The sequence below is a fragment of the Cavia porcellus genome, unplaced genomic scaffold, assembly GCF_034190915.1.
Source record: "Cavia porcellus strain 051 isolate PalLab524CR breed Dunkin Hartley unplaced genomic scaffold, mCavPor4.1 scaffold_1, whole genome shotgun sequence".
In the NCBI taxonomy this organism is placed as follows: Eukaryota; Metazoa; Chordata; class Mammalia; order Rodentia; family Caviidae; genus Cavia; species Cavia porcellus.
The window spans coordinates 158,986,182-159,006,978 of record NW_026947484.1 but is presented as its reverse complement, the minus strand read 5'-3'; positions in this window follow the sequence as shown (position 1 = coordinate 159,006,978).

The following is a 20,797-nucleotide window of genomic DNA, read 5'->3' as shown; positions in this document are numbered from 1 at the left end:
GCCATACTCTCCAAATTGTCATACAGATTTAATGCAATCCCAACCAAAATACCATTGACACGCCTCACAGATCTAGAGGAAACACTCCTAAAATTCATTTGAAAACAGAAAAAAACTAGAATAGCCAAGGCAATTCTGGGCTACAAAGGCAAGGCAGGAGGCATTTCAATTCCTGACTTGAAACTATACTACAAAGCCACAGTGATAAAATCAGCATGGAAAAGAAATAGACTTGAGGATTAATGGAATAGATTAGAAGATGCAAGCACAACTACAAAGACACTCATCCACCTTATATTTGATAAAGGTGTTCCTTTTTCTTTTTATCACTACTGGGGATCGAACTCATGACCGCCTGCTTGCAAGGCAGATGCTGATAAAGGTGTTAAACATGTTCACTGGAAGGACAGCCTCTTTAATAAATGGTGCTGGAAAAGTTGGCTCGCCACATGCTGAAGACTGAAACTAGACCCATGCCTATCACTATGCACAAAACTAAAGTCTAAATGGGTCCAAGATCTAAATATTAAAACAGAAACACTAAATCTACTGGAAGATAAAGTAGGTAGAAATCTTGGAGACACAGGAATAGGCAGAGAATTAATGAACAAAATGCAAACTGCACGGGAAACCCTTCAAAGAACCAACAACTGCGATCTCATATTATTGAGAAGTTTCTGCACTTCAAAAGAAATCACCAACAGAATGAAAAGAAAACCCACAGAATGGGAAAGAATTTTGGCCAGCAAAACCTCAGACAAAGGACTTATATCCAGAACATACAAAGAATTGAAAAACATCAAGCCCCCACATTCAAAGACCCTCTCCAAAAATGGGCATCTGAGATGAACACACAGTTCTCAGAAGAAGATATACAAATGGAAAAAAAATACATGAAGAAATGTTCACTATCACTTGTCATTCGAGAAATGCAAATTGAAACAGCATTGAGATTTCATCTACTTTTGAAAGAATAGCTGCCATGAAGAAAACAACTGACAACAAATTTTGGTGAGGCTGCGGGTAAAAGGAACACTGCTCCACTGTTGGTGGGAGTGTAGACTGGTGCAGCCCTATGGAGAATTTTCAGAAAACTAGGATTGGAAGTTCCATTCAACCCAGTTCTTCCCTTCCTAGGTATTTTCCCAGAAACCCTGAAAAGGTCATGTTCCAGTGATGTATGTGCAGCCATGTTCATAGCAGCACAGTTTGTAATAGCTAAATCTTGGAAACAACCAAAATTCCCATCAACTGCAGAGTGAATGAAAAATATGTGGTATTTTTATAGAATGGAATATTACTCAGTACAAAAAGGACGATCTTGAGGCCTTCATATTGAAATGGAGGCAACTTGAGACCATCCTCATAAGTGAAATAAATAAGAATCATATTTATAAATAATACATTGTGTCTAATTTAAAAAGTAATGAGAACTGTAGGAGTAATAAAACCCAAACTATGTAATTGCTATTGTCAAAAGGAGAGGAAAAAAAGTGCTCTAAAGAATATAACTGCATGTGTGTAGGATTGATAACCATATTACTAGGTTTTTGTTGGATGGTTGAGCAGAACTGTTTGCAGTCTGACTGTTTGAATGTCCACTTTGTGTTCTTTAATTTTATAACTTGAACAACTATTTCTAAGATGACAGTATGTCATTTGTCAACTAGTGATTTCTTAGTGTTAATTTTATTTTATCTTTTCTGGAATTTTGTATTATTGCTTCCTTTTTTCCATTTTGTTTTTTTCTCTTTAAATAAATTTTTAAAAAAGATTTTTCAAACAGATTTTTTTAAAGAATCAAATGCACTAGGCTGTATATAATGATGGTAAAATGATCAGATTGACTATTTTAAATATAGTTCTTAGCCTATTACTCCTGGATTATTTCATCACTCTGTGCCTTCGATTCCTGAATTCTGAACTAATTGTTCTCATATCACTAGATTACTCAGAGGAATATAAGAAAGAAAAAAATGTAATATGTACAGTGAACAGTCTGCACTTTATGAGCACACTAAAATGTTAACACTTTTTGCATGTAAACTGACTATTTAACCTAGAGCTTTGTGGCACTCAAATTTATATTCATGAAAAAAATTCTTATGTTTTTCTTTTAATAAAGGAAGTGCTAAAATGAGTAGTGATTTTATTTTAAGACAACACTAACTTTGAGGCTCAAGAGGAAAAAAAAACAATAAATATGATTTTGTTAATCGGAAGTCTTACATAAAACTACTCAAAGTAGACACCAAAGGGATTTAAGATACTCTAAAATTTCATTAACCAAACATGTATGTTGTACAGTTCAAATTTCAATTCACTGAACGTTGGCTTTTATGTTTATGTGATATTGTTTTAAAAGATATTTGGCTATATAAAGTGATTTTAAAAGTGCAGTCAGTATATTCTTGCTGGTTCCAGGCATGAATTTTTAGCACCTGACACTGTGTGCACCTAGAAAGTATCTAGCACCCAGGAGATTTGGGGGCTATAGGAAAATTTGCAAGTGCTTGTCATCTGCCTACTGATCCTGCGTAGAAGCCAAATGTATTGGGTCCAGGAAGACAGTAAAAGGACACATTTTTTAGGACGTAGACATAAATGTCTATTCTACACAATGTACTGAATGACTTGTCTAGCAATGGTGGAAAGTTATTTTAGGAGCATTGATCTCCACTGTATATAAAGTTACTGGGATGTTCTCCTGTAGACTACGTATCTCTTTGCAGGTCTTTTGATTAGGTGGGAATCTCTCTCCCATTTTTTAATAAAGATTTTGTTTTTCTTTTAGTGCTTCATGAGTTTTATTTTTTCTCATACAATCATAATGCTATGAAGGAAAATATGATTGACTCCCTATTTCAAGGAAGAAAAACAGGCAAATGTTTAGTCAGGAAATGCAAAGGCCATAAAGATAATGAAATACAGTTTGAACAAGCTTAGGCTTGATGCTAATGAATTATTCTGGGCTCCCCATATTCTGTTCCCTAGGTAATTTGTAGCCACTGATTTTAGATTAAGAACAAAATGAAGAGAATACGGAAGAAAAATCCATTCTTCATCCTTACTGTGGAAATCCAGTCCGGACAGTTACACTAGTGTAAACACAAGGGGGAAAGAGTAAATTATGAGGTTATGAGGGTACCACATGGGTTGCCCATGAGTTTTTAAGATAGCTTGCAAGACCACACCTCATGCTTTTTCTTACAGTATGTCATTCTCTTTCATCTTCTTGTGTATGAAGTACAGCTTTTCTCTGCCAAACTAGGTCTTAACCTGGGAGCTAATGTGAATGGCACATCCTCCTGTTGGAATTGTGACTTTCAGCCTAAAGTTTATGTTGTCATTATTGGTCATGTGTAGTGATAAATGAAACCTGTCTGTGAAAAAGACGATAGCACTTTGCGTCTGACATGCAAATGTGATTGCTGATGGCGGACAGGGGAAGAGGTGACTTGCACATTTTGTTGATCATTACAGCGTCACAGATGGATTGATTATCCAGTGTCAGGATGAACATATTTGTAATGCATGAGACTTCCAAAAGTGCTTGCTCTCTGCTACTTGTCTGTTATATGTCTATTATTCCACGTTTAAAGGGTTTAATTTTTGGAACCAACTTTGTACAAAATTTCTATTTTCTTTAGTTTAAACATGTCAAGCATTACCTCGTGTGCAGTGGCATTTCCAAATATTAAACAGGACTTTTCTTGACCTGTGTCAGAAATATTTCATAAAGAATGTTCTAAACATGTAAGAAGGGAAGGCTCTCTGTATTTGTTTCCTTTCCCCCTTCTGAATACCTCTTTACCTCATCTGAGACATAGTTAGTTATCATTTATTTATACCTCTCTATAAAACTATGCGTCCTTTCTTTCATTCACTAGTTATTCCTTTGGAACTACATTATTAAGTCAGATAACAAGTAGCACATGTATGCAATAATATCAGTTTATTGATATTTACAATTTAAACAGCTTTGTACTGTTCTTCTGTTGTTGTGTATGTTAAACGGCTTTGTTGACTTTTTGTTTCAATTCATTTTTGCCATAGCCAGGGGTAGATCATGGAATTTATTTCTGCCCATAGAACATTTTGTTCATGGAGAAAGGCAGAAACTACTAATTAAGCAAGTTCAACAGATGCAAACTGTGCTTGTCCTGAACAAACTGTGACGGAAAGAGAGCGTCAGCAAACTATGTTCCATAGACCAAATTTCAGCCACCAGCAGCTTTTGAATAGCTCACAGCTATGGATTAACCATTTCTAAGTGGTTGGAAAAGAATGGAAGATCTCATGACACATGAAAAGGATATGACGTTTGAGTCCATCAAGGCAATGCTCCCGGGTAGAACCATATGAAACCATTTGTATATTGTCTATGGCTGCTTTCCTGGTTTACTGACAGGGCTGAATAGTTCCAACATACCAAATTGCCTAAAATATTTACCATCTCAATATTAACAGAGAAAAGGAATCCTCCTGAAGAGTAATCCTAAACGCAGTTCAGTTTAAACCATTAATTTCAGCACAGCAGGATCCTACCAAACCCTTCTTTTCTGAGACTGTGTGTGAAATGACATAGTAACTGTGTGTGATTAATCCTGATTTTGAGGGTGCTACCTCTACTAGTAAATTCACCTGCCATATGATTTCCAGTTGAGTAAAAACTTTCTGTTGCATTTTTGCTCCATGATAAAATCTACTATAAATCTTTCCAAGTCCTTTGGCAATAAACTTTTGCATGTAAATATTGAAGCTGTTTATTTGAGGTGAATGAAAAATCAGTGTTTCTTAAGAAAGCAAAGAGCCTCCTAGTGTTTCCCTCTTCTTTGATGAGAAATTAATAGAAGACTTTGAAACTAGCTTTTGTTTATTTGTTTGTTTGAATGCTTTTAAAAGTGTGGGGTTAGAGCAATGTTTTAAAGCAGCCTTGTTCTGTCTCTCTGGTATTCAATCAATGGAGTTACAGGAATTCTACCTTTCTCCAATAAGCCAGACAGAGGTCTCCTTCCAAGGTAGCGTTCAGATGTTGGCTTATTAACGAGCCACATACTCTATCCAAAGGTGGTGTTGTAGTCAGGGGTTGGGAGAACAACTATAATCAGGATACAGAATTTATATTATTTTATGATGGTCACCCAGAGTTAAACACAAGAAAGTACAGGAAATCTGTCCAAACACTAAAGACCCAGAATATTTAACCGAAGGTCTGGATCCCATAGCAATGCCCTGCATGAGTCCAGATTAAGACATAGAGTCCATGACAATGTCTTCCACAAGTCCGACTGGAGGTCTAGAGCTCACGAAAAGGACTCATGCCTTTTATGGATCTGCGCTGGGAAGTCCCAAAGGTCAGCAGTGGAAGCTAGAAAGTCTATGCTAGCGGGGTGAAGGAGCTGTGCTGGTGGGATAAGGGTTCTACACTGGAGCTGAGATAAGAACCAGGGCTGCCCTGAAAAGCACCACAGCCATCTTCAGTAACACGGAGGTCCTGAGCCCCTCTGACAGTAAGAACAGGTGAGTACATGCCAGAAAGCCAGCATGACGAGTTTCTTCTGGAGATTAAACAGCACATATTTTCCCCTCCAGAGCCAGGAAGTGATGCTAAAAGTGAACCATACCCACTCTCACCAACAACATCCCGAGCTCCTCTGGTGACAATCCTTGAACTCACAGTGGGGAAGCTAGTCATGGCGAGCTCCTCCAGGAGAACCAACAGCTCAAAACAGCAACACTTAAGAGACACCCACAAGGCCTAACTCTTCTTCTCCACGTCTCTATTTATGCTGGCAGTTTCCTCAGGTGGAGCAGCTACGCTCAGCATCATGGTGATTTTAATTCAACTGGTGTTAAGTTGACCACCAGTTTTTAACTCATAACAGGTAAATAGTTTTGATCCACTTACCACACTGTTGTCTATTAAGTTTACCAAAAGTGTGCTATTATGGAGACTTTGTGCCATGTATCTAGTTAGTCTAGTTAGAGCACTCTGCAGGTACTCATGGCACCTGTCTAAGAGCTACATAGAATACAAAAGTCATTCAGACATAGAAATTAAATTGCCAACAGAATCAAACGACCACATTGTTCTGTACCTGTTACTGATTATACCCACGCAGTGGTATTTGTGAAACAGGGACCATTTAACAAATGGTCTCCTCAGCCTGATGCCTGCTAGAAACCAGGGTGCTGTTAGTATTATCCTGGCACCAAAAATGTGCCACTCATATCTTTTCATTTATAACACTAATTTCATATAATAATTCTAGGTTTAATTTTAAAAAGAAACCTGTCATATATAGGGTACTGTAGAACTATTCAGTTCCTATGTCAACCCTAATTAAGACCTGTCTCAGAATTCATTAAAACCTGGCCCAACTGTTTAACATCTCCTCCAGCAGTGCACCTTTAGATGAAAAACACCGTACCTCCCATTTTTCCCCTATTCAGTTTTTGTTGTTTAATTAATAGAAACCGGTAATTTGGAGGGATGAATTACAAGTGCAATGAATAGTATAGGCTTTGTATAATTCTCTAAAGATTGTCTATGCCATAATCAAGGTGAAGAAAAAAATGCTGATTGCAAATGTCCTGAGCTGACAGAATTATATATTTAGAATCATAAAGTCTGTGGTAACCAGTGAAAATAAAATGCATAATGAGGACAAAATTAAATGGATGATAGACCTCAAGCTTTAATGACTCAAAGAAAAAAATTCTAACTCCAGCTCTCAAAAACATGCTTGTCAAAGAGAAATAAAACACTTTTTTTTCCATTTAAGCAAGGAAAATTACTAAATTAAGATACTTTAACATTTTATCCAGTTTGTAGTTTGGTGACAAGCTTTTGAAGAAGTGATTATGGTAGACTTATAAATGTATATGATCTTAAAAGTACTAAGTCTTTGTTATTCAGACAAAATCAGTTCACGATTCACTGAACAATTAAGATAAAAAATATATATTTTTCCATGTGAACAGAAATGTGAGAAAGATTGTTCCTTTACATCTGTACCAAAGGTTTGTTTTGCATTCCAGAGGAAAATTTTGAAATGTCTGCAGACCAAAGGCTGATTGCAGGTTTTGTGGGTGATTTGCACCTATTTAATCCATAACAGGTTTTAATCCATGTTTTGATCCACTTACCACACTGTTGTCTATTAAGTTTACCAAAAGTGTGCTATTATAGATGTTGGGAGCCGCGGCCGACACCGGTCGCCTTACTTGGCGGACGTAGGGCCTGTGGGTGGGAGCGGAGCCTGAGCTAGATTGCCCCTCCCGTCGAGTGAGTCAAGTTGGCGCCTGCTTCCTGCCCCCTGATTGCACTGGCGACTTAAACAACCCGCTCTGTAAGATAGTCTGCCTAGCAACAACTGATGTTAGCCAATCAGCCCGCATCGCGCGCTTTGAACTGATTGGCCACTGTAACCCTATAAAAGTGAGTGCCTCTCCCGCCACGAAAAAAGAAGCAAAAGAAGCAGAAGAAGCACGCAAGGAGCCGCGGAGAGCGGACCGGTAGAGGCTTCGGGACAGACTGTAGGGAGAAGCACGCAAGGAGCCGCGGAGAGCGGACCGGTAGAGGCTTCGGGACAGACTGTAGGGAGAAGCACGCAAGGAGCCGCGGAGAGCGGACCGGTAGAGGCTTCGGGACAGACTGTAGGGAGAAGCACGCAAGGAGCCGCGGGGAGCGGACCAACAGAGGCTTCGGCCGGGAGGATTCCCGGGGCAGGCTGTACGGAGAAGGAAAATAAAAGAAAAGGTTGTCCACTGCCAGACTTTGTTGTGTGTCCTTCCTGCCGGCCGGGAGTGACACCGACAATAGAGACTTTGTACCATGTTTGCACCTATGTGTGGTCACCTATTAAAGAGACTAATACTACAATGATCTGAGTTTGTCTTTTAAAGAAATAAGGCAAATCTCACTGCCTCTTGATTTTCTTAGGAATCTTCCATTAAGGAATTTTAGAGATACTTTGGCTTTTACCCCTTATTCTCTCTTCCATCATAAGATATGAATTACTTGTATGTCAGAAGAATTTCCCTATAAACTCATATTTTTTATCTCTGTCCTAAGCATCTTTTTAACTAACATACTACTGGGAACTGGAAAATCTGTTTTGGACTTCAGGGCAATAGAGACACTCAAATTCTGTAATCTCTGTATTCCCACTAACATTCTCTTAGAGTTTCTGTATGAAAACATACTATACTTTCATCATTTATATGCAATGGAAGGTAATTTAACTTACTTTGTATTTTTATCAAAGAAAAACTCACATGGCCATAAGAAAACATGTTTATTTTAATGTCTAAACATCTCAGTAAGGATGTACGTATGTTTCAATACAAGTATGAATTAATAATTCATTTTTTAAAACATTCACAAGAGAGTATGCATAGTCCTGTGCTTCTCCCTGGGACTTAAACACTTACTACAACCGGTGTAGGACTAAAGCCGTGAAAACCACTTTTCAGGAGCCCAGTGAGTTGTGGAGCATATAAACAGTGTGCTCAAACTGCATGATTCTAAATCCATAACAACAAGAAGACAGGGCAGAATGAACTTTTTATTCCTTCAATATTTTTCTATTTCCCCCCTATTTTTCACTCTGGAAGTCAAGCCACTCATAGTAGAACAACAGTTTGCAGAAAATAGAATTCTCATAAACATTAAATGTGTCACAAAAGTTCAAAGCCTTCCTTGACATCATTTTCTTCTCTACCATAAAATCATTTAAAAAACCCAAAACCTAAAATCCACTTTCCATCTCATATAGTTGTAGCAGAGAGTGGCTGACTGCTCACCATACTGATTCTTTTTCTGCTGGCTTCACAGCTAGACACAGTCCTTCCGGAAGTTGTATATGGCCCCATGAAAAATGTTTTGTTCGGTAGCCGGCAGACTGGTGGAGGTGATATATTCTCCTTCTAGGCCTGGCTCAACAATTCAAAGAGAACAAAGGAAGTGCAGAAATGTGTGAGCTGAAAAGATTGTACACTCCTAAAATACGAAATCAAATTGAAGTAGGTTGTACGGGACCAAGAGCCATTAAGTTCCAGACCTATGACAGAAAGCAGATTGAGAGAATCAGAAACAGAAATCAGGCTTTCCAAGCCTCTGTGGACCCCAAGAGGCCGACTCCTCACCAGCAGAAGATGGAGCTAAGAACAACGATATAGAGAACCCCCTACCAAAGGGTAGAGATACCAGCTGGGGAGAGAACGGGTAAAGGAGATGTTCCAGAAGTCAGACTCAGGGTCCAAGCAAGAAGTTTCTTCTCCTGTATGGCAGAGTGCTTCAACATGTCCGCCCAGCAGGAATTTTTAAATTCTTGCCACAGTCACTTTTTTTGGTATTTTTCTGAATGGAAGACTCTCTGTAGTTGTCCTATCTTACACGACATTCCTAAATCAGATACGCATGTGATTGGGGAACTGTGGATGACAATATACTGTTTTGTACTTAAAAGAGGTGCCAGTTCATGTGGAGACACATATGGACCAAATGGGATGTTTTTAACAGCCCCTGAAATGTTGAGCTTCAATCAAGATGCGCAATCGGGTGGGGATTTGGGGAGTGGGAAAATGAGTTCTAGGCATGGGAGCAAAAGAGTTCATAGTTAGAGGCTAACAGGTGCAGTATGGCAGAGCCCAGCTGCTGACAAAGTCTGTCTCCCCTTTCTCTCTGATAGACATTTTCCAGCCCTCCTCGGGCACTGTTCTGGGCAGAACGTTGGTGGGTGCTGAGTGCCATGTGGAATGGCAGCCCCTAAAAGCTTTGTGTGTGTTTCCTCCGCTCTCTCCCTTCTCCTGTCATCAGATGTCACATAGCAAAGCAAGCACTAGAGTCTATGTTTGGAGGATTGCAGTAGCTTTGACAGCCTGGTCCTCGGGTGGGTGTCTGGACGGAGGAGCACACTTCCTACCTCTACCAAGCTGCGTGGCTTCTGCATAAGTGAGAACCTTCACCTGAGAGGAGCCGCAGAGATCTCAACGTTTAGAATTCACCCCAAGACATGCACAGGGTCAAAATAGACAGTTTTTCTTAAAGTCTAGCTGTAAATAACCTTTTTTAGATTAGGAGATCTGGTAAAGTCTATTGCTAGTTGCAGTTGAGATTTTGTTTGACATTGTGGAACTTTGGGTTGCATTATGATCTCAACAACAAAATGATCTGTTTTCCATAGTATCACTGTTATTGACCTGGAAAGCTAAGAGAATTCCTTTTGTGTATTACAGTGTGCTATGATCTAAATATTTGCTTTCTTCTCAAAATCGTGTTGAAATCCTAATCTTTAAGAGAATGATATTAAGAGGAAGAGCATTTGGAGTATGATTTGGATTGTGATGGAGCCTACCTGAATGGGGTTTTATCCTTAGTAAGGAGACTGATGAGAGCTGTTTGCTCTTTATATGCTGTGAGAACACAGTGAGAAGGTGCCATCTTTAAAAGGGAAAGTGGATTTTACCAGAGACTAAATCTACCAGCACCTTGATTTGGACTTCCTAGTCTCTGGAACTTTGAGAAATAAATTTCTATTGCTTGCAAACTACTCATTTTAAGGATTTTGTTTTTTTGGTCCCACTGTGAATATAGTAAGGTACAACAGAAACATTTTGTGTGAATTTCTGAAAAGAAATCAAATGCAAGTTTGCAGACATCACAAAGTGAACCATTGGTATCTTAATTTTTTGGTAGTCAATAATTCTATAGAAAAAATGAATGGTAAAAGTAAAATCAAAGAGGCATTGGGAAACCCATTTCTTCACAGAGAGCACATTAGCATCTATGAGGCTCCAGCTTTAGATCTACCACCAACTGGCATTTTAACCCTGACAGAAAGTTCAGAAACCGTGCTGTGGTCATCATTTTCTACCTTCTCCCAGTCAATAGGGACTCTGATTTACAGCTGTCTATAGATAGCATCTGTGTATCTTTATCCATATCCATATCTGTATATCTTTCTATTATCTATCATCTGTCTATCTATGTAGCAATCAATCAATCAATCAGTCAATCAATTTTTCATCTATACTCTTAGTAACTTTCTCAGAACTTAGAATTTAGGGGCATAAATACTTGGCACTAGTACTGATTTCTATTATCCTCAATCTTCATGCTATTTATTATTTATTCCAGCACTTTTATCACACATCTGTTGTATATCAAGCACTGCTTTGAAATCTTCAAGGTGTTATAGTGAAAAAAAAACATAGAAAAGTGCCTGGCATCAGGCAGGGGACACAGAGGTAACAAGAAACAGCTTGAGTAGCATGAAGAGCTCCTGGGTTTACCTGGCAGGTAGGGTGCTGCGGTGTGAGGGGTGGGAAATGGGTGTCCAAAGCCTAAGGAGAAAGAGTTTCAGGAAACAACAGAGAAATAATGAGATACTGAATCACACAGGATTTTGTGCTTCATAGCAAAACTTTGGGCTCTGCTCAGAATGACATAGACAGACAGTGGAAAGGCTTCAGCAGAGAACTAACTTGCTCTGATGGGACCGCAGCAGCTCCACTGTTTAGAACAGGGGAGAAGCCGAGCCTGACATTAGGGGAGCAGAGTGAAGGTTTCTAGGCAAGAGATGGGGCTCTGAGCAGGAAATGAGAGTGGTGAGAAGTCGTGGGATTCTAGATGTGCTTTGACGCTGGAAGTGACAGGATTTGGTGGAGCACAAGACGTGGAATGTGAGAGGAAGAGAAGAGATGCACTGACTGTATTTTTTGAGCTGTACAGCTGCAAGAAAGGAGCTGTCATTTCCCAGAATAAGGAAGACAGCAGGCAGAGATAGCTCAGAGGGAAATGTGAGGAGTGCAGGCCTGAGACAGATCTCCTGCTCTCCAGCTGTCCCCAGTAGGGGCTCTGAGTAGGTGGCTGGTTGTAGAAGTCCTGCGTTCCCTGCAGACTTTCAGGTTGGTGGTGCAGACAGAAAAACACACAGATGCCTTTAAAGCTGGAAACTGGATGACATCACTCAGGGACTAAGTGTAGCAGGAACAAAGAAGCAGTCTGAAGGCTGCTTTCAAGACATAGTGTTTTGGAGGAAAACCAGGATCCATTAAAAAGATCTTGAAAAGGGGTGGCCAGGAAAGTAGGGGAAAAATCAGGCTTGCAAGATTTTAGAAGCCAAATACAGAAAGTATTTTTGGGAATAACAAGTGATCTATATTAATCTTGCCAACTGCTAGTGACAGGTCAAGTAGAACAGGGGCTGAGACATTCATTACATTTGGATTTAGCAATGTGAAGATTAGTATCGAAGCTGCTTTACCAAATGAATGGGGGCAAGAGCCTCAATTGGATTGGATTCCACGGGGAGTGGGAGAGAGAAATAGTTCAGTGCCAGCTTTGCTTTTGACAAGTGGTGGTATTTGGGCCACAAATTAAATGAACACTAATGTCTTGACACATATTGCTCCAAATGAGGACTCAAGCCCATATTTATCAAATATTTATTGCAATTCACAATCTGCCCAAAACAGTCACGTTGCAGAAGCAAGCTGCAATGTCTCCGCTTCTGGAAAAACTCTTTTTCCTTTCGAGAGCTCTTTGCCGTGTCATCTGTGCTCCCCGAATGCTTCCTATGTGCATTCACACTACTACGTTGTGTTGCAATCATTTATTTATGAGTCTTTCTCCCCCAGTCAGTCTCCCATTCCTTCACCTTACACAGTCTTTGGTAAAAGTAGGTATTCGATAAATACTTGATGAATGAATGCCACTTTAAGTCAGTCTCAAAGACGCAGAATCACGTAGAAAGCAAATTTACTGAGCATCATGGATTACAGGTAAATGTAGTTTTTGTTTACTTTTCTGAAGTTTAATGGCCTGCACTGTAGGGAAATAAAATTGTCTATTTCTCTGAATATATCTGTGCACTGTCCATTTTACTCTGAAACAAAAGACTAGAAGATAACAGGGCATGGATGTGCTAGGCAGATAATAGTTTTAGATTAAAAATTTTTATGACTTTTTCATGCTATTACATTATTCAGATTAATTTAGAAGCCTCATGGATGAAAAGAGAGACTCTAGGTAAATCTATGTAAACCGTTTTTTTTTTTTTAAATGAGGGAAATCTAGAATTCTGTTCAGTCTTTCTAAACATCTCTCTATCCTCAGAGTTCAAATATTAATGTTTATATGAGCATTTACTATAACTTCAGTTCAGTGGTTAATCTCACTTGGAATGCTGGGCTTTTTTGTGAGGCTATTTTCCTAAGAGTGGGTCATTTTTACAATTTTTTTGCAAGTACATGCTTGTGGTACATTGTGATTACATCTATTGCGGGGAGTTGGGAAGATGAACAAAACATCTTCATGTTTCTTTTTTATACTAGCTTTTTATCTGACATATTTTTCTCACACATATGATTATGTTTGAGGCACTAAGTTGGAATACAGGAAAATACCTACTATAAGTAAAATATTAAGTGTGCATAGAAAATATTTTATGCTACTCTGTTCTTTAAGTAAGCCATTGCTATGGAAGCCAAACTACTGCTAAACTCCTTAGTACAATTATGTAGTGGAGTCCGTGTATAGATTCAAAATAATTTGTTAGATTGATGTTAAATAACATTGGGTCTATTTTATGTGAGGAAGAATTTCTTTGTTTTCATTGTTGCTTATAAAAAGAAAACTTTAAGCAAAGGAATTGTTTATATATTTTCTACTTAGAGATGGTCGTCTTGTAGGAAAATACTATATCTGCCTATTATCTATTTATCTCTATTTCTCTACCTATCTATCCTCTTTCAGTTACCTATCATCTATCATTATCTCACCAAGTTAAAATTTTAGTCTTTAGAAAATATTAATTTTACAATTCCCAACAATTCTGTGATATTTTTCAGACCACATCAGATAAAATGTGACATTCTGGTGCACTGTTCAATCTATTTATTTTAATAATTAGGTAAAGAATTTGGATGCAAAAGACACTAAATATAGAAGGATAATGGAATCTTTTTCTCAGGCTATAAAGTAGAAAATTGTTATTAAATTAGCATGGCAGTAAATGTGTAATGGGTTTCCATGTATAATTTATTACAAACTTACCTGCTTAGAGGCTGTGTAGTGAATAGTTTTCATAATTTGGCTAATTACATCTGAATCTCTTATTTAGAGATATGCTGTGAATAAACCTTGTCAGAAGAAAGGGTTGCGTTACCTACTCGTAAAACTCAAGAAGCATAGATACTGCTACACCTGGCAGGCTATGTCTTGGTTTATAAACTTAGGTTTCGTCAACTGCTTAAGACTTGGATCTCGGGAAAGTGAAATCTGTGGAGGAGAAGTCAGACATTACCCAGGGAGAGAGCAGTAGCGTCGAAATAGCAACATAAATTACCCCGAGACTGTAGGAGAGGAAGAAGTTCCTTTTCCCATCACTCTATACACCGGACTGACAATATACAAATTAACAAGAGGAAAGCACAGAAATGCTTTTTTTAAAGAAATATATTAAGTATAGATTTTATGTGGCATGGAAATCTTCAGGAAGAAATGAAACCCCAAAAAGAAAAACAAACAACAAACAAATAAACCCGTTTTGACTCTATGTTTGATGGAGAAAGGAGACAAGATATGATAGAAGAAATAAAAGTAGGTAGAAATGAGAAAAGCAAACCAGAGGGCTAAGTCATAAAGCTGCCCAGGGTTATCCATGTCTCGGTCTTTCCTTCCAGACCCATCACATACAGATCCCTTACAGATACTTTCTAAACCCATAAATTAACCTGGTTGATAATGAGCAACAACCTGACCTTAAGACGAAGAAACATGCAGATGTTTAGGCAAACTCTTAGGCCACCTGTCTTGAAGGTGGATCCGCTGCAAATGTACCCCAGCTCCTGACCCTGACCTTGGGGTATGCCTCTGCACTGTGTACTTCTTCACCGTGGACTGCTAAGCCTGTCTCTTTCCCTCTCATTGATGCATTCTGATATTTGCTTGCTGGGAGTCAAGAACCTATTCGATGGTGCACTTTGAGATCCCCATCTCCGCTTTAGGGAGGCTCTTGGGTCTTTCTTTTGTCCCTGGAGATAACAGTCCTCCATTCCTGTGGATTCTATGATATAGGGAGGGAACTTCTCCCAGGAAGGTTTTATGAGAGATTAGTGGGTATTTCTAGTACCTGTAGTTTCTCAAATTCCTTCAACTTAAAATCAGTGTGACACCATGCCATATTTTGAGGTACAATGTTCTGAATCCCACCCATGTGTTGTGCTTACCTGGTCCTCTGGTGTGACCAGAGTTGTCTTGGCTTTGTTTCCTGTCTTGCCACCATCCTGCTATCTAAATTTCCCATGATTCTGAGAGATACTCAAGAACCTTCCAATGAATTCCTTTAGTTGCTACTTAATTCTGTTTCTATTTATAATCATGACTGGAGGACTTTGATGCACGAGTTCACTAATGTCACAACTTATGGAAACACAGACCCTTTAAAATAAAGTTTTATTTTTGAAAAATGTTTTTCAATTTGGGTGAGGAAGTTCAAGATATAGAAGTTAAGTTCTCCCAAGTTCTGGAGGATTTTGTTTTTATCTGTTTGTTTTTGCAAATATCACCAAGAATTTATACTGGACAATTAAAAGGCTTTATTCTCATTGTCACTGTGCAATTTGAAAGGAGATTTGTTCAAATTCACATTTTGTTTTCTTAGTATCCAGTTTCAGCAATTGCTTGGGGAGAAATTTTTAATTATCAAAGTCATGGAGAAAGGGAAGATCTATCTCTATACTGCATGATGTGATGAAGTATTTCATATTTTCTTGAGAGAAGAATGTGATACACTATTGTCAAATTCTCATTTTAGATTATCGAAAATTTAAAGAATCACTAATGACAACACAGAAAACAGAATAAAAACTTTTATTCATGTTATTGTTTTTGTAAGAGAAGCTTTAGTTAGTTATAGGAGGTACACACACACACACACACACACACACACACACACACACTGTCTCACACACACGTTCATGACATTTTCAGGAACACAAGTTATTCAACAACTACCTTTCCAGGTGAAAATACACATTAACTTTCCTCCTCCTGTCCCAGTATCTTCTTCCCTCCCTCCAAGTCCTGCATCAGTTCATCTTTCTCATATTTTTCACTCCTCTTTTTCTTTCAGTCTGAAGACGAAGTTTTGTTGCAGAAAAAGAATTGAAGGAACAGATACTGTAATTTTTTTTTTTCGATTTGGTGACAGTGTCCTAAGTGCCTAAACTATTTCTACCAGACAATGGCCTCCTAAGGTTGCCTGTGTCATGCTGTGTTGTCTTGTTGAATGAAGGGTGAATGTGTGAGAGGATGAAAGCATGCTTCATGAACATTTCAAGTTATCTAACGAAGGTTCATGTTAATCTCTTTTCATTCTAATGTGCATTTCATTTTTAAAATTTCCTAAAACAGAAGACAAACTCTTCTTGTATCATCTTAGGCTGAGAATGTCCACCAGCATGGCAACCAGTGTACAAGGTCTTGGTTACTGGATAAAAAAAGATACATAACACTGAAGACTTTGCTAATACATTGCAGAAACGGAACTGCTATGGAAACAAGAATTTCTGAACACATACTAAATTTGCCTGTCTATAAATTGGAAAAGCAGGTTTTAGAAAAAGAGAGCTTATTTCAAATTAAAAACAAAACAAAACAAAACAAATCCCACTCTTTGTCTCTGTCAACATTTAAAGGTATTAGGCAGTAAGATTTTTCAAAACATAAAATAGTTGTCTACCAACAGGAAGATGTATTTCTGGAAACAAATTTTATTCCAAACTTTTAAAAAAATCTACTCTTCTCCATTTCAGCATTTAAAGCAGGTGCCATTTTCCAATTAATTAATTCACAAGATGTTCCTTATGCTAAAATTTTAACAAATGAAACTTAAACAGAAATTGTTGGGTGCACTGTTGTCATTCTTCTCTCTCTCTCTCTCTCTCTCTCTCTCTCTCTCTCTCTCTCTCTTTTTTTTTTTGAAGTTATCCAGAACTCAGGAACAGCTTGCAAGCTTATTCTGCAGATCACTGATAGCAATGTGTTTTTGTGTTTGTGTTTAAGTATGTGTTTTGTTTCAAAAGACATCCACTTGAAGCAGTTTCAACTCTTTGTTAACGATTTCTTAAGGAGTAAGTAAAAAATGAGCTGTTGACTACATTTTACCAGGTCACTTGTCAAATGAGAAGTAAAGATTTCCAGTTTACAGACAGGCATAATTCACACTTGTGCAACTACTTAGAAACCATGTAAAATTTTATGAACCCTACTAGGTGTTTCAGAACAATCAAGAAATCTTCGTTCTTTATTGTTAGCTTATTGCAGTCTTCAGGGACTATTCTGCATGCCTTTCTGCTAGAATACATCCAAAATTTTCTCAAGAGGTTCCATGTGCTTGGAGTATTAAGCACAATTCAGATCTGCAGAGGTATAAGTGTGCTGTGCTTTGGTATTAAATTAACATTATTGAATTCCAAAAGGGCAAAATGAATGAAGAAAGTAGCAAATTCAAATTTCCAACAAGGAACATCCCAGCACTTTTAGCAGTGTACTTGAAATGGAGGAAGAAACCCACCCACCTTTATGTTTTAAAACTTGGAAAGCCTAACGAACCACTGGGATTCCAATACTTTCTGGGAAACCAAAACTTGTGCTAGGATTGGGCTCCTTAACTGGAAGCAGGCCATTCGGCCTTGCTATAGCTTCTTGCAGTGTTCCTATCATTTCCATTGGAGTTGGCTGATAAAATAGCAATATCTCATTGTTACTACTTTTTTCTTATTGAGGTGAAATCTCTGTCACACCATGAATTAAATGCTCCCACCACCACCACAAAGTGTCTCATAGGGTTGTTTAACAGGTTTCTAAAATACATTAATTTTTCAGTAGGGTAGATCCTTAAATCAAGCTGGCTCTCATTATACCGTCTTTTACTCATCTTTCTATGGGTTCCAGAATATGCAGTGATGGTTTTTGAAATAAGGGAGAAAGTAAGTAGAATATAAAGAATATAGAACATAAAAATGTATAAGAATTTTTAAATCATTTAAATAGAGATTATATTGCCAAAGATCAAAATACTAGCAATTTGTTATTTAACTGTTTAAATTTTTTATATTTCATAATCTTATGGCAAAATTTTTGCTATGATAAAGAATCATAGATTACACAGAGCATACCATTTCAGGCTATGTAAATCTGTTTTCATGGAGTCTCTAAATCTTTCATTGTATTTGAACTGTTTTCCAAATTGTAGATAAATGGTATTAAGGAAAATGGTTTTAAAGAAATAAATTATTGTAGTTAAAGTTGTAATTGAATTCTCTTTCTCTTTCTGGAAAAAGCTGGGTTTGCCTCCATTAGAATACTAAATTCGACATTCTTGATACATATGTGTGTGGATTCTCTGAATTTTCCTTTTATTTAGTTATAAAATCATGTCACGACCCTTATTGGTGAATTAATGTGCTAATTTCATAAAAGTATCTAAGTCATTTTCCAAATTCTTCATATTAAAAGGTGATATCCTCAGGATTTGCATTATATTTTGACAACAAAATACAAATATATTTTTAAAGTTGCATATAGTTTAGTTTCTTCAGTGAAAATTTCCCCCTCCTGATTGTTCCAGAGCAAAAATATGTACATATAATTAGTAGTTTGGTATGAATTGGTTCTAACAGCCTTTTTCAAGATTAAAACTAGTATTCTATTGGAAATTTCAAGCATAAGGAGGTCATTTATGTGTATTCTGACAGTAGTTCCCCAAGAACTCTCTTACTCACAGGTTTCTAAGGCATAGTCTTAATGGATTATTCCAAATTTGGCAAGTCTTTTACACAACGCTATGCAGAAAAAAGATATGTGTGTTTGTGGCAAGACACTTCATTTGGGGTGATGGATCTGATACACCAAGGACTGTGTCCGAAGCTGATGTATTTTACATTCCACACTCTAAAAGCTTCTACAAGACGTACAATCTGATTTACTTTTAATCTCATACTCTCTGGAGGAATTGGAAAATCAAGGGAGGGAGGTAAATGATAGATATAGATCACTAGATGGATAAGATGACAGGTAATGTGAAACTATTTTAGTTATATATTTGTATAGACATTTGTGAAGTAGCTGTTCCTATTTCTAGACAGCCTAATAAGTGAAAGAAACTGAGGGTATTTTTGCATTTCATACTTGGCTCCGATATTCCACCGAGTAAAGAGTGTCTCCAGGAAATCAGCTAAAAACCCTGAATCTCCTGTTCATTGTTAGTATGTGACAATAGTAATATTTTCTACGTTAAAGTGTTGTGAAAGCCGAGGCAGCATTATCTGCCAAATGCTTTGCCATTACAGAATGCAAGGTGAAAGAGCTGGAAGCCTTCAGGGTTAACTCCAGCCGCTCCAACCTTCTCTGGCATGGAGACATGTGCTGGACCGGGGATGGGAGACTGCGGTCCAGCCTTAGGAAGACAGGGTTTTGCTTGTAGGGAACAGAATGAAACCATTGCTTTCTTGAAGACTGGCAAGCATTTATTTGATTAGATTGCCAAGATTTCCTCTTTTCACCAGAGATATCAATTCCTAAATGTTTTCTGTACATTTGAAAAGATTCCACAAAAGTATAGATCAATGTCAGGGAAAACCATCAGTCTCTAGACTTGGATCAAACTTCACTATTTTGAATGTGTTTTTCTTGGAAAAAAAAATCTTCTTTTAGATTCCTACATTTCTTTGTGACAAGTTGAAGTGAGTAATTATTTTCTGAATTCCCATGTGTGTTTTGGAAGTGTTTGTGTTTTGACCTGTTACATTCTGAGGGAAGCTAGCTCTGTTTCGGGAGCTGGCTTCCCACGTCTGGTGCTTGTGTTGTTTCCTTATGTCCATGACAGAATGTGAAAAAAACACAAAGAACGAGGCAGTAGAAATTCAGGCATGTGTTTTCACTTTTTGTGCATTTTCACTTTTTGAAGAGCGGGTTTTGGTGTCTGTGGTTTTCACAGAATAACAGTGACACTCATTTCAGATAGCTTATTAAATCGGTTGTAGATCTTTCTCACGGTTTCTTATTTTGTTTGCTCTACTGCCTGTTTCCTGTTTATTTGGCTGACTATTTTCAATGGATAGATTTGGGGAAAAAGGCTTCAATCATTTATTTGGAATGAACTCCCATTTGTATATTGCAGCGCTCACAATCTAAGAGCTCACAGCCCAGCGAAGTGTTTTATTTGGAAAGCAATGTATTTTTAAAGAAATTGCATCTGAGCACCACGCGAGAAGCTTACTCCCTCTTCATTTCACATCCAGCTCTCTTAAGAAATTATGTTCCACCTGGTTTTCTACAGGCATTTGTTTTTAGTTGATTAGACTCTATGACTGTGAGGAGTGTCATCAGTCTTTTTTTTTTTTTTGTTAACTCTGCTGCGTTTCATCAACAAAAATGATAAATAATTGATAAAAAGTATCTCCAGGACAGTACTTTCTGGCTAGGTGTAATGCAGTTTTGAACCTTTTGGGAATCAATAACAGAGAGAAAGACTAAAGTGTGGGACCGTTTGAAGCTAGAGCATCACAAGTTTTCTCTCCAGATTGTTTTTGGAGGAGCAGAAAAGATGTGCATGTACACAATGAAGGAATAGCAAGAGTGTGTTTAGATCGTCATTTCCTCCTATTTTTCTTATACCAATAGCTTCTTTTTAAATGAGTCAAATACATATTTTAATTGATAAACTGACTTTATATTCACCTATTGGAAACAGTACAACATATTTTACATCAGATTATGAAA